General features: G+C 43.8%; 1 protein-coding gene across 1 annotated transcript in view; it reads right to left on the bottom strand.

Annotated features, from left to right (window-relative positions):
* LOC126213607 (ankyrin-3-like) overlaps positions 1-14,836 on the bottom strand; it is a 294,242-nt gene that overhangs the window by 243,811 nt on the left and 35,595 nt on the right. The window lies entirely within an intron of this gene.

Here is a 14,836-nt window from a genome sequence, read left to right as displayed (position 1 = left end):
GGGAACAGTAGAACAACCATAGACAATATTTTTGTTCATTCGTCATTATTAGAAGGGCATTCTGTTAGCAAAAAGGTGAATGGCCTTTCAGATCATGATGCACAAATTTTAAGTCTAAAAGATTTTTGTGCTGCAACACATGTTAAATATAGTTACCAACTTTTTAGGAAAGCTGATCCAGTTGCTGTACAGACTTTGGTAAACCTTATCAAGGAACAAGAGTGGCAAGATGTTTATAGTGCTGATACAGTAGACGATAAATATAATGCTTTCCTCAAGACTTTTCTCGTGCTCTTTGAAAGTTGCTTTCCGTTAGAACGTTCAAAACAGGGTACTAGCACAAACAGGCAGCCTGGGTGGCTGACTAAAGGGATAAGAATATCTTGTAAAACAAAGTGGCAATTATATCAAAACGTTAGAAACAGTCACAATCTAAATGCAGCAGCCCATTACAAACAGTATTGTAAGGTGCTTAAAAAAGTTATTAGGAAAGCAAAAAGTATGTGGTATGCAGATAGAATAGCTAAGTCTCAGGATAAAATTAAAACCATATGGTCAGTCGTAAAGGAAGTGGCTGGTCTGCAGAGACAGGTCGAGAATATAGAATCAGTGCGTAGTGGGGATGTCCGTGTTACTGATAAGTCGCATATATGTACAGTACTTAATAATCACTTTCTGAATATAGCAGGTGAACTAAATAGAAACCTAGTCCCAACTGGGAATCATATAGCACTCTTAGAAAAAAGTGTTCCGAGGCTGTTACCTGAAATGCTCCTCCATGATACGGACAAGAGGGAGATTGAGTTAATAATTAAATCACTAAAGACCAAGAACTCTCATGGATATGCCTGGGTATCTAGCAGAATACTGAAGTACTGTTCCACGTATGTTAGCTCAGTACTTAGCCATATCTGTAACTTTTCCTTTAGGAGTGGTCGGTTTCCTGACCGATTAAAGTACTCGGTAGTGAAGCCACTTTATAAAAAGGGAGGCAGGGATAATGTTGACAATTATAGACCTATTTCTATGCCATCGGTGTTTGCTAAAGTTATCGAGAAGGTTGTATATACAAGGTTACTGCAGCATTTAAATTCACATAATTTGCTGTCAAATGTACAGTTTGGTTTTAGAAATGGCTTAACAACTGAAAATGCTATAGTCTCTTTTCTCTGTGAGGTTTTGGACGGATTAAATAAAAGGTTGCGAACGTTAGGTGTTTTCTTTGATTTAACGAAGGCTTTTGACTGTGTTGACCACAAAATATTACTGCAGAAGTTGGAACATTTTGGAGTAAGGGGAGTAGCTTACAATTGGTTCGCCTCCTACTTTAAGAACAGAAAGCAGAAGGTAATCCTCCGCAATATTGAGAGTGGTAATGATGTTCAATCCCAATGGGGCACTGTTAAATGGGGCGTTCCCCAAGGGTCGGTGCTGGGGCCACTGCTGTTTCTTATTTATATAAATGATATGCCTTCTAGTATTACAGGTGATTCAAAAATATTTCTGTTTGCTGATGACACCACCTTGGTAGTGAAGGATCTTGTGTGTAATATTGAAACATTATCAAATAATGTAGTTCATGATATAAGTTCGTGGCTTGTGGAAAATAATTTGATGCTAAATCACAGTAAGACTCAGTTTTTACAGTTTCTAACTCACAATTCAACAAGAACTGACATTTTAATCAGACAGAATGGGCATGTTATAAGCGAGACGGAACAGTTCAAGTTCCTAGGCGTATGGATAGATAGTAAGTTGTTGTGGAAAGCCCATGTTCAGGATCTTGTTCAGAAACTAAATGCCGCTATATTTACCATTAGAACAGTATCTGAAATAAGTGACATTTCAACACGAAAAGTAGTATACTTCGCATATTTTCATACGCTTATGTCATATGGTATTATTTTTTGGGGTAATTCTTCTGATTCAAAAAGGGTATTTTTGGCTCAAAAACGGGCTGTTCGAGCTATGTATGGTGTAAGTTCGAAAACCTCTTGTCGACCCCTATTCAATAGTCTGGGAATTTTGACATTGCCCTCACAGTATGTATTTTCTTTAATGTCGTTTGTTGGTTGGTTGGTTTGTGGGATTTAAAGGGACCAGACTGCGATGGTCATCGGTCCCTTGTCGTTTGTTGTTAGCAATATTAGCTTATTCCCAAGAGTTAGCAGCTTTCACTCAGTTAATACTAGGCAGAAATCAAATCTGCATGTGGAATGCACTTCCTTGACTCTTGTGCAGAAAGGAGTGCAGCATTCTGCTGCATCCATTTTCAGTAAGCTACCACAAGAACTCAAAAACCTTAGCAGTAGCCCAAACACTGTTAAGTCTAAACTGAAGAGTTTCCTCATGGCTCACTCCTTCTATTCTGTCGAGGAGCTCCTGGAAGAGCTAAAAAATTAAGCAAATTCCAGTGTTACATTCTTGATTTTCTTTATTAAAACTAACGACTTGTCGCCTGAATATGTTTCTTATATTTCATTTCATTCTGTTTCTACAATCGTGTTATAATTTCATGTATTGACTCGTTCCATGACCATGGAGACTTCTCCTAAATGTGGTCCCACGGAACAATAAATAAATAAATAAATAAAATAAAAAGAAGCATTTTAATAACAAATGGTTCAAATGGCTCTGAGCACTATGGTACTTAACTTCTAAGGCCATCAGTCCCCTAGAACTTAGAACTACTTAAACCTAACTAACCTAAGGACATCACAAATATCCATGCCCGAGGCAGGATTCGAACCTGCGACCGTAGCGGTCCGAAAGAACAGGCACCATATCCATATAAGTATATAGTTCTGGCGATACCGGCCATGACCTCCTTCTTCTGTGCGGATGCACATATATTCCCCAAACTCTTACGGGACTTGGAAGAATGTCTTCCACGAGTCATGAGTGTGTTGGGGTGGTGACACTACGAATGTAGTTAGTGGACATGAGAATGTGAGTCCCGCGGGAGGTGTGCGCGAGATAGTCCCTGCAGTCACACTATCATCTGTGCCCTCGGTGGCTCAGATGGATAGAGGGTCTGCCATGTAAGCACGAAATCCCGGCTTCGAGTCCCGGTCGGGGCACACATTTTCACCTGTGCCCGTTGATCTATATCAACGCCCGTGCGCAGCTGACGGTATTAATATAATTCTAATAACGAAGAGATTGGTTGTCGTTTGTTGGTGTAGTGTGCACCCGCCTTTAGCTGTGCGAGACGGCAGAACGCAAACAGACTCGTAGCACTGAACGAGAATCCAGCCACCTGCTCTGAAGGTGAAAGTGGGCTGACGAGCCAATAAAAGACGTCCCCGGTAACCTCCAAGCACGCCGTCCCCTAAGGACGACCGGCAGCCGCTGCTCTTATCTGACTAATTTATCCAGTGGGCTTCATAGGGCGGAACACGTTCTTCCAGTCGTATTCTCCGACCAGTGGCGGGATGTTCAGCTCTTCCTGTCACGTCCAATGAACTGTAATTGCCGGAGAGCGGTAGAAGTGTGCTTGGCTACCTCTCTGCAGACGAGATCTTCATTAGTGGCTTCTCTACTCAGATTCAGTAAGAGGTGTGAGGGAGGTAGCAATGGACGCTAAATAACGTATTGAACTGGAAGTGGGTGTTGTTGGGAAACTGAGATGCTGTTCACATGAAATACGTCTGTAAATTTTGAAAATATTTAAATCAGGCCCAGTGGGTGAGGTGTCGAAAACAATGCACTACAACTCCTCTCATTACACGCCGGTACTATTTTAGCGTGCTAAGTAATCGCTTTTCGGCGGCCAAATGCACAGAACAGGCGCAAAATAATAAATTATTCAAAAGGGAGACAATAATTATAATCAAAAATAGAAATCTGGCGCGCTATAACCACGTGTTAAAAAAATTAGGTATTCCTATCGCATTATGTAGGCACGTCAACGAATGCATTGTGCACGTTAAATAAAGCGTTAGTAATAGTGGCACTAACAGTTGAATCCATGACCATGGAACAAGAAACGAACTGACTTTACGTTTAGGGGGGAAAAAACTATTTTCTCCTAGATAATCAAACCGTATAACAGACTGCGCAAGGAAATAAAAGCGCACTAAATTCACCATATTTAAAATGTTGGTTAAAACATGTCTCTTACATAATGCATCCTATACAGTCAAATATTATTTAGCACGCAGTAGTGTTTGTAAACATGTAAGCGCCTCTGTCATTTTACAGTAAAAAGTAATTTGTGTTACTGGAAAACTGAAGACTCGATATCTGTGATGGGAATACTGATCTAGTTTCAGCTTCCTGAATTCAAGATTTCTTTTTATACGGAGCGATTTTGACTCAGTTTCTCAGACACAGATATGAGAAAATATGAAGAGGGTAATGTGCGGAACTAACGCTATGGTGTCCTAGTCAGCCGAAAGGACGAGAGAGAGAGAGAGAGAGAGAGGGAGAGAGGTGTGTGAATGTGTGATGTAACTAGTGACGGAATGTGAATGAGTAGCCGCGCGGGATTAGCAGAGCGGTCTGAGGCGCTGCAGTCATGGACTGTGCGGCTGGTTCCGGCGGAGGTTCGAGTCATACCTCGGGCATGGGTGTGTGTGTTTGTCCTTAGGATAATTTAGGTTAAGTAGTGTGTAAGCTTAGGGACTGATGACCTTAGCAGTAGGATAATACTATGCTTGTCTGTCGTTTGACTAGCGCCAGTATGTATACAGACACTGTACATTCTTAACCTCCTGGCTCCACAAACCGAGTCGATTAAACGCCTCTTCAAGCAGCCTCCTCCACAGCGTTCAGTCCTTGACATTCTGTTCCCTTTGCTCCAAGTATCTGATGATCCTTGGCCACCTGGTATCTCCATCCCATTTTCCGTCCGCGTAAATGTTTCCGCCCTCCTACAAATTTAATCAGTGTACTGTCTGGTTTGATGCCGCCCACCACGAAATCTTCTCCTGTACCAAACTCTTCAGCTCAGAGCAGCACTTGCAGCCAACGTCCTCTGTTACTTGTTGGATGTGCTCCTGTCTCTACCTTCCCCTACAGTTTGTACCCTCTTCGGTTCCCTCAGGCACAATGTAAGTTATTCACAAATTTCTAAGAACACATCCTTTCATTCTGTCACTTGTTCTTATTGCTGATTTTCCCATATAATTCTCTCCTCGCAGATTCTGCCGAGAACCTCCTCATTTCTTACCTTATTAGACCAGAGCTGGCTTCCACGGTCAGATAGAGAAAGCCGCTGAATCGTTTACTTTCCTACGAATGCGGTGGCGCCACAAGTGCAGACACTGACACAAACTCTGGAAGCGTGTCGTAATGATGGCGTAGACCGACCAATCACAAGCCCTTGTATGGGCTGTACATGGTAACCACACCAGCAGCCATGCCAGTCAGTAGTTTCTGTCAGACACAATTCAGGATTTCGTCGAAGGCTCGAGACTTGACGCGGCTAGTAAACTGAGAATGTTTTATACAAAGCTGCCTTCGCTAGGAAGTTCGATTTCATAACATTAAAAAACTGCTGTAGTTAACGTTGTGGCCGTTTTAAACAAAACTGTCACAGCTCTGACAGGCTGTTGTATGAACTGCGCGCAATGACACTCTCCCTCATTCCTCCGATCCACCCTACACATCAGAGGTCCCGGAGACTACGCCGAGCTAGAGCCTTTCGCCTGAGCCGACGTTAACTATGAATGCAGCGCGGCGTCCTTCGCCTGTTTCAGAGAGGTTACGCAGCCCACAGCCTGCGTGTTTCATCTCTGGCCGGGCAGGTAGCTGTAGTATCCAGCTTTGGGAATGATCTCACGACCGGCGGACGGAAACTGGGACTGGGCCGGCCGGCGAGGGAGGCGGGAGCGGCTGCCCGGTATGTACGGCCGCAGCCGCGGCCGGCGTTTGCGCAAGGCGCCGGCCTTGGCATACAGCTAGCTATAGCCGCGGCTCGGGCGGGTCGAAGCGGGGAGGGAGCCTCGTTTCTGACGTAACGCCGCCATTCCCGGAATACTAATGCCCACGGCCGCGTCATCATTCCCACTGTGCCGGACGCCCTCGCTGGCGGCTCTTTTTAATAGAGCGCGAGCTGGCTGCTAGCTCCTCGCCTGCTTTCATCGCCTGCCAGCACACTCAAGCGTGGCTGGAGTTCAACACCTCTACGACGGCTGCACGCAAAGCAGCCGAAAGAATGGTTTGTTATTGCAGCTAGTCGTTCTTCACTGAGAAAAAACTCCAGGAGTGAAGGTAACATCGCCCGTACCTCAAGGGACTGTTTTAGGACCATTATTGTTCACAATAAATATACACTGGAGAGCCAAAGAAACTGGTACGCCTGACTAATATCGTGTAGGGGCCCCGCGAGCACGCAGAAGTGCCGCAACTCGACGTGGCATGGACTCCACTAATGTCTCAAATAGTGCTGCAGGGAATTGACAGCATGAATCTTGCACGGCTGTCCATAAATCCGTTAAGACTACGAGGGGGTGTTGATCTCTTCTGAACAGCACGTTGCAAGGCATCCCATAATATTCATATCTGGGGAGTTTGGTGGCCAGCGGAAGTGTTTAAACTCAGAAGAGTGTTCCTGGAGCCATTCTGCAGCAGTCCTGAACGTATAGGGTGTCGTACTTGTAAGGTGCATCTTACGTGAGGAAGACATTTTTACCAGTTTTAATGAATTATTGTCTCTTATTGATGTATTCACGATACTTAGGAAGTGCTGTAGTCCGTAGCCGGCCATGAGTCGGAGAGCATTTCCCACGCTGGCTGGCTAGGTGACGAAGCGACCATATGTCGCGCATAGTGGGGTGGGGCTCGGCGCTGGACTGTAGCGTCAGCCTGGGAAATATACATGACGGGAAGTACAGCCATCTTGGCGCCAAAGTCACCGATATTGTTTATATATATTTAATAATTAAAGTCATTTATGACAACATGAATACTAGGAGGAGCCTCTGGATGTTTAAAACTATGTATCATAATTTTGCCTCGTTAAAACTCACACCCGTTCACTAACAAATACATATCTAGTAAGTACGAACTTGATCGGAAATCCACGAACTGTGACGAAACTAGTAAGAGATACGGGCTGCGCTCCAAAGTCGGCAGTCGGCGTTAAGAGCTCTTCCTGTCTTGTTCGATGGTAGCCATGCTCTCGGTTACGAGTAGTTTGTGACATGAGTGTTTCATTATTGATCTAATACGAATAAAACTGATATTACGGTATTCTGAATGTTAATTTTGAGTAAATAGATACACCAAAGTTGATCGACAGCAATTTCAGATAATTAGCTTCCACCGACAGAGATATCCAATGCGCCAATGAAGAATCTGCACGGGACGACATCTACGAGAGCTGCACCGCGCATAGGTAGGAGGAAATCCGACGACACGACCCACCAAGACGGATAATGGAAGGTCCGACTTACACTCGCAAATTCCGGGTGATAATGCTGACCAGTTATACTGTACGTCACATATACCACCCTCTACGGACTCGCGGCTAAGCTGAGTAATAACAGTAGCAGTTTAGAAGCGGGGGATCTTGCATACTGTCCTGCTGGAATTGCCGAAGTGCACAATCGACATGAATGGATGCAGGTGATCAAACAGGATGCTTACGTACGTGTCACCTGTCAGAGTCGTATCTCGACGTATCAGGGGTCCCATATCACTCCAACTGCACACTCCCTACACCATTACAGAGCCTCCACCAGCTCGAACAGTCCCCAGCTTACATGCAGGGTCCATGGATTCATGACGGTGTCTCCAACCAGTACACATCCATCCACTCGATACAATTTGAAACGAGGCTCGTCCGACCAGGGCACATGTTTCCAATAGACAACAGTCCAATGTCGGTGTGGACGGGCCCAAGTGAGGTGCAAAACTTTGTGTCGTGCAGTCATCAAGGATACACGAATAGAGCTCCGGCTGCGAAAGAAAAATATCCTCGATGTTTCGTTGAATGGTTCGCACCCTGACACTTGTTGATGGCCCAGCACTGAAATCTGCAGCAATCTGCAGAAGGGTTGTACTTCTGACACGTTGAACGATTCTCTTCAGTCGTTGTTGGTCCCGTTCTTGCAGGATCTTTTTCCAGCCGCAGCGATGTCGGAGATTCGATGTTTTACCGGATTCCTGTTTTTCACGGTACACTCGTGAAATGGTCGTACAGGAAAATCCTGCTTCATCGCTACCTCGGAATGCTGTATCCCATCACTCGCGCGCAGTCTATAACACCACGTTCAAACTAACTCAAATCTTGATAATCTGTCATTGTAGCAGACGTAGCCGACCTAACAACTGCGCCTGACACTTGTCGTCTTGTCGATTCAGTGGAACAATCGTCAAGAAACGTATGCGATTCAGAAGATTTAGCTTATTAAACATTAGTTTGACGATACTTGAATACTCCGCATAGTCGTGGTACCTTACCAAATACGATTGATACAAGATGTAGAGAACATCCAAAGAAGAGCAGGGCGTTTCTGCACAGATTCAGGTAGTAAACACGAAAGTCTCACGGAGATGCTCAGCCAATTCCAGTCGCTGACTCTGCAAGACATGAATTGTGCGCCACGCAGACGAGTACTGTTAGAATTGCGAGAGCTTCTCTCTACGTATATCTCGCGGAAAGACCACTGAGGTAAAATTTGATAGATTTGAGCTCACAAGGAGATTTAACACCAATCGTTCTCCACGCGGGTCATTCACCACTGGAACAGGATGGGCGGAAGTGTCAATTGTACACAAAATATTTTGGGGCATGAGGTGCCTTGCGCAGCTTAGGTGCAGATCTGACGACCATCTGTACGTGGCAACATGTTACTCGACAAAGTGAACCGTGGAACCGGCCTCAGTGGGTACTAGGTTGAACCACGTTACAGTTAAAAAAAGTAATGTGCGTTGTTGCCTAGCAATGCAAGCGTGGATAGTGGTCTCTGACAATATATGCCGTTAATGTCGTCAACTTGGAACTCCACTTGTCTCGACCAAACTTTTTTATTGGATGAAAATGGCTGTACTGGTTTCGATATTTCATCATTTTCGAATGCTGCAAAGAAGTATGTACAATGTTATCATAAATAGGTAATTGTTACGTAGATGTTACAATGACACTCCTAAAGTTATTGAGAAAACATGCAAATTTTTAAAATATAAATAATCTTCACGCTAAAATATTATTGACAATTCTGACATATGGGTACATTATGCCTCGTCACATGCTGTGTACCACAGCCAAGTGCAAACTGATCGTAATGCTACCTGGTGTTAATTCAAGTCAGTCACAAGAGGGCGATAATGTACCGATAATCCGCCAATTAGTTATGTATGTGTCCAGAAAATTTTAAAACAATATAAAAGAAGTCAACGCAACAATCTTAAGACTGTGGGATGGGAGGGGTGGTGGCAAGCCGGAAGTGAATTACAGTGGCTCCCAACTGATAACAAACTCAACTCCCCCTTCCTCTTAGCCCTTCCCGCTCTTCGGTCCTCTTCCTCACTACTGTCGACGTTTCCCTCACCCTCTACAATCCTCCATACCCATTATCACTTCACCGCCACCCAAATTTCGCCCTTGTTCCCCCTCCTCTCCCCCCCCCCCCAGTTTATATCCCAGTACACATAGTCATCGTAATGATTCGTTCTTATTTCCCTTCGCTTCATTTCATCTATATGTGAACAACGGTATATATAAAAATATACATAGAGATTTATATACATCTGTTGGGATACATGCATATTGTAGTGCTTTTATTGAATTTTATGTAATTCAGTTAGGTTCGTAGTGTATCCGTGAGGAGCTCCTGTATTCAATGTTTGCACCCTAGGCTGCGTCCGTGTGCGACTCAGAAGTAAAGTCACCAGCTATGTATCTGCTCTGCGCTGTGATACTCATGTGCGTCGCATGACGAACTATGTAATCTGTTAATGAACAGTGTGCAGTAATTTTACTTTTTCATCACTGAACTTTTTGTACTTGTAGTCTGATGCATGTCTTTGTAAATAATTTTAATCTGAGATATATTATGAGATTGGTTCAAAAATGGTTCAAATGGCTCTAAGCACTATGGGACTTAACAATTGAGGTCATCAGTCCCCTAGCCTTAGAAGTACTTAAACCTAACTAACCTAAGGACATTACACACATCCATGCCCGAGGCAGGATTCGAACCTGCGACCGTAGCAGCAGCGCGGTTCCGGACTGAAGCGCCTAGAACCGCTCGGCCACAGCGGCTGGCTATAATTTGGTAAGAATTCTCAATAACCTTTCAGTGTCATTGTAACATTATGTAACCATTACCTATTTATGATACCTTGTATATACTTCTTTGTAGCCTTCGAAAAGCTCGTAATATCGAAAAACGTGAAGCAATTTTCATCCATTACAAAAGTGTGGCTGACACCCAAACCTCCAGATGTCAGACACTCAGATCGGTACCACACGTTGTATGTCGATAGAGTATCAACTAGAACTTCTATTTAGTTCGTACTATGTGCTGTCGTCCAGCAGAACGGGCGTAGACGGTAATTAAAAGTAACACCAGAACTACCAAAAACATGAGAAGCAAAACTATGAGTAGCTGATATGTACAGCTTCTGTGAGGAAGTTGATAGAGCGTTAGATCGTCGTACCAAGGGTCCTGGGTTCATACCTCAAAGCTGACAATTTTTTTTCTGTATTACACGTGGAAGGGTTAGATGGGACTATTAATACTTCCGCACGTGTGATGCAGTTGTTTCTTTATTCTACTGTTCCAATTGTTTATGTTTATTCTGTGAAACTACAAATGCATTAGCTGCTTCATTGCGAGTGATGTTTGTTCTGTCGTACATGTTCGACAGAACACCACACTTATTTGTACAAAAGTAGTCTATAGGTTTGCTACTTTCCACTAACGAAGCGAAAGCAGACTGCCAAAAGAACTTTACTACAAACTCAGAAAAGTCCTTTTATATGTCAGGAAAATGTCAACCGATATAACAGTTCCACGAGTAAACAGTTAAAACAAATTATCAGTGGGGTTTGAACGCGGGACCTTTGGCACGACGACCTCACGCTCTTCCAACACCCCCACGCGAGATCTACGAAACTCTCATTCACAGATACGCCTTTCTTGTGCTCCCTAGTTCTGGTGTTACTTTTAATTAGGGGTTACTCTACCGGACGTTCGAATGCCGCACAGTCCAGAATTGGTAAGGCCAATGAGGTAAGATTGCCATGAGCATTGAGGCAGTCATCTAATGGCGCACTATGTTGTAGATACCTGTTTGGTAAAACATCATGCCCCCTGCGTGAATACGTCCGCAACTGCCTGCCGCGCATCCTCGTCCGACAGGAATTGTCAACCATTCCAGGTTTTTTTTATTTTTTTTTTAATTTAAGGTACCGAAGGCGTGATAATCGCATGGGTGGAGGTCGTGACTATAGGGCGAGTGCTCGAGCGGCTCTTACTTGAGTTGGCGTAACTTTGCGTTACGACATCTGCCATATGGGGGGGACGTGTGTTATCATGAAACAGCAGCACCCGTTGTCGCTGTTTTCCCGGACGTTTCCACAACTATGGTTTTTGTCAGATGTGCTGCCCCATGCACGTTCTTCATTCTCCGATGGATGTCTACCGGTCTTTGTCCTTCGGCAGCCATGAAAAGAATAACAGCCCTTTGGTCCTCTTTGGATGCATTTGGTAATAAAGTCGCCATAGTTCACATTTCCTCATTTACTGCACTACCGTGGGACAGACACGAATGCCACTCTAGTCCCTTGCCTACATATCGGTGCTTATATACCCGCACTGCAGCCGCGCAGTAGCAATGGCAATGACATGAATATGGCACGCCTTTTTAAGTTTTGTATAATGTCTGACTTATCCCCTAAAATTTTAGGGTGACAATTTTAATGTTTTTACAGAGTGGCTGGGTCATCTGTTTTTTTGTAAGTGATCAGCCATCCACATATTCCTGTGAATATATTTTAGTTTTTCTCCTGTCTTATTGTGTTTCAATTGAAAATTTCATACCATCTCACTATTTTAACGCTATCTCACATGTGATTGTGCCACTTTTATCGCATTTTATACGCTTTAACCACCTTCGTTTCTAATAATGTTCGTATGGGTGCTGATAAACTAGATGTTGAGGAACCCTAACCCCCCCCCCCCCACACACACACACACACATACACACTGTAAGTGGTCCTTAACTTTGATGTTAAGTTTGTCGGCAATCTTATTTCTCCTGCTCCTCAATTCTTTCGTCTTCCTTTTATTTATAGCCGTATTCTGTGCGTAGTATACATTTCGTTCCATTCAACAGGTCCTGTAATTCTATATCAGTTTCCCGGATAACTGCCATGCCATCAATAAGTCTCATCTTTGATATCCTTTCACCACCAATTTTATTTTTACTTCAAAACATTTTTTAAAAAAATTTTTCTTGCTACATTATTATTTCATTGCTTCCTCAATATACTGGTTGAACAGAATGGTCATCAGAAAGATAGCGTACGGAAAAGTCAATAATATTAGAACAATGACATTGTCATTAAGAGTGCGAAAAATATTTCACTGTTCAACGCAGAGAACGCCAAACCACTGCACGAGGAGCGTAACCGATGCGGACCTCTCGAAAAGCTCCGGTAGGCCCGAGAATGGAAGAGCAGGGGAGTGGAGATCACCCGTGCAACCTGTGGTACCGTAACTACGGCAGCCTGGTGCGGCACGGACGGTGATTTACCGACCACCACCTCTCTGTCTCTCCCTGAAAGGAGAGACTGGCCGGAGCGAGAAGACGGGCTTCTTCGGTTATCGACCTGCACGCCGCGCAGCGACACACTGGCGTCTGTCTGGCTGTGCCGCTGTAAAGGCGCGACCGCCTCGATTTATAGCGGCGGCCTGGAGGCCGTAAAAATGAGAATGTGCTGTCCAGATAGGGGTGAGGGACAGAGGGGTGGGGATTCGAGAAGTAAGGGGGGAATGAAGGGCCTGGTCGGGGTTAAGGACTGCGAAGGTAGGGGAGGGACGGGGAAAGGTGCTGCGGAGAGAGAGGGTAAGGGCTAAACTTTAGTCGCATAATTTGCTGTGAGGCGTATCTGCCCCATGGCAAGGACACGTATCCGACTCGAAACTTCTGACCACTTGACACTGAACAACACTCTTCCGTCTCGGAGACATGCAAGATCAAATACCTGAGAGGTTCGGAAACAAGACCGCCTACAAATTACACATTGTATTTTTGTCAAACTTTTCTTATCCAGACGAAGAGTGGGAAATGGACAAATAGGGAATCAAATAATCCAGCGTGCGGTTTAGTTCTGTAAATGAATATTTAATGGCTTTGCTTGATAGTAATGAGGGCAATTAAGAAAGACTTAATTAATGATTTCAGGAGAATGCAAATGTTTCACGAACAGCTGCTGCTTCCTACGTCGATAAAGTGTCAAATAACTATCACATCGCAGCATAAATCGAAACTTTTGTATTTTCCCTTCATCTATATAATCTTAACGATACTAGAATAATTATCGATATTTTAAAATATTATTTTGCATTCTTTATTAACATGTTGTTGTTGTTGTTGTGGTTTTCAGTCCTGAGACTGGTTTGATGCAGCTCTCGATGCCACTTTATCCTGTGCAAGCCTCTTCATCTCCCAGTACCTACTGCAACCTACATCCTTCTGAATCTGCTTAGCGTATTCATCTCTTGGTCTCGCTCTACTATTTTTACCCTCCACGTTGCCCTCCAATACTAAATTGGTGATCCTTTGCTGAGGGTCCAACCGATGTGGTGACGAGACCACGAGAGGCGCTGCAGGCGATGTCGTCCTGTTAGCAAAAGCATTGGCGTCGGTCGTCTGCTGCCACATCCAATTAACGCCAAATTTCGCCGCATTGCCCTAACGGACACTTTTCTCATACATCCTACATTGATTTCTACGATTATTTCACATAGTGTTGTCTGTCTTTTAGCATTGATAAATTTACGTAAACGCCACTGCTCTCGGTCGTTAAGTGAATGTCGCTAGCTGGTCCGTTGTCCGTGATGAAATATGGTTTTCTCGGCACACTCTTTTAACACGGTGGATCTGGTAATATTGGATTCCGTAATGATTTCCGAAATGGAATGCCCATACGTCTAGCTCCAGCCACCATTGCGCGTTCAGAGTCAGTTAATCCGTTCGTGTGGCCATATTCACGTCGGAAACTTTTTGACATGAATCACCTCAGTACAAATTACACCCCCGGCAACGCACTGGCCTTTTATGCCTTGTTTACACGTGATACCGCCGCCATCTATATGCATGCATGTAGCTATCCCATGACTTTTGTCACCTCAGAGTAAAATTATAAGTAAAATGTTTAAATTCTCAATTGGCACCAAATTTGTTGTAAATGATTTCGAGCATGATTCAAAAGTGCGTCAAATGTTTTCCTAGTCTATTTTATTTCTTACTTTTAGTCAAATTAGTGTACAAAACATTTGACGGTTTTTTTTCTTGTTTTTGTTTTCGAGTTATGTTAATGAAGCAAAACGAGTGTAATGGAATGTAGTCGAATTAAGTCGGGTGATGCTGAGGGATTTAGATTAGGAAATGAGACACTTAAAGTAGTAAAGGAGTTTTGCTATTTGGGGAGCAAAATAACTGATGATGGTCGAAGTAGAGAGGATATAAAATGTAGACTGGCAATGGCAAGGAAAGCGTTTCTGAAGAAGAGAAATTTGTTAACATCGAGTAAAGATTTAAGTGTCAGGAAGTCGTTTCTGAAAGTATTTGTATAGAGTGTAGTCACGTATGGAATTGAAACATGGACGACTGGAAAACCGTGGCCTGGTCAGATGAGTCCCGATATCAGTCGGTA

Source organism: Schistocerca nitens, chromosome 1, assembly GCF_023898315.1.
Source record: "Schistocerca nitens isolate TAMUIC-IGC-003100 chromosome 1, iqSchNite1.1, whole genome shotgun sequence".
Taxonomy (NCBI): domain Eukaryota; kingdom Metazoa; phylum Arthropoda; class Insecta; order Orthoptera; family Acrididae; genus Schistocerca; species Schistocerca nitens.
Note: the sequence above shows the minus strand (reverse complement) of the source record. Positions and strands in the feature narration are given on the sequence as shown.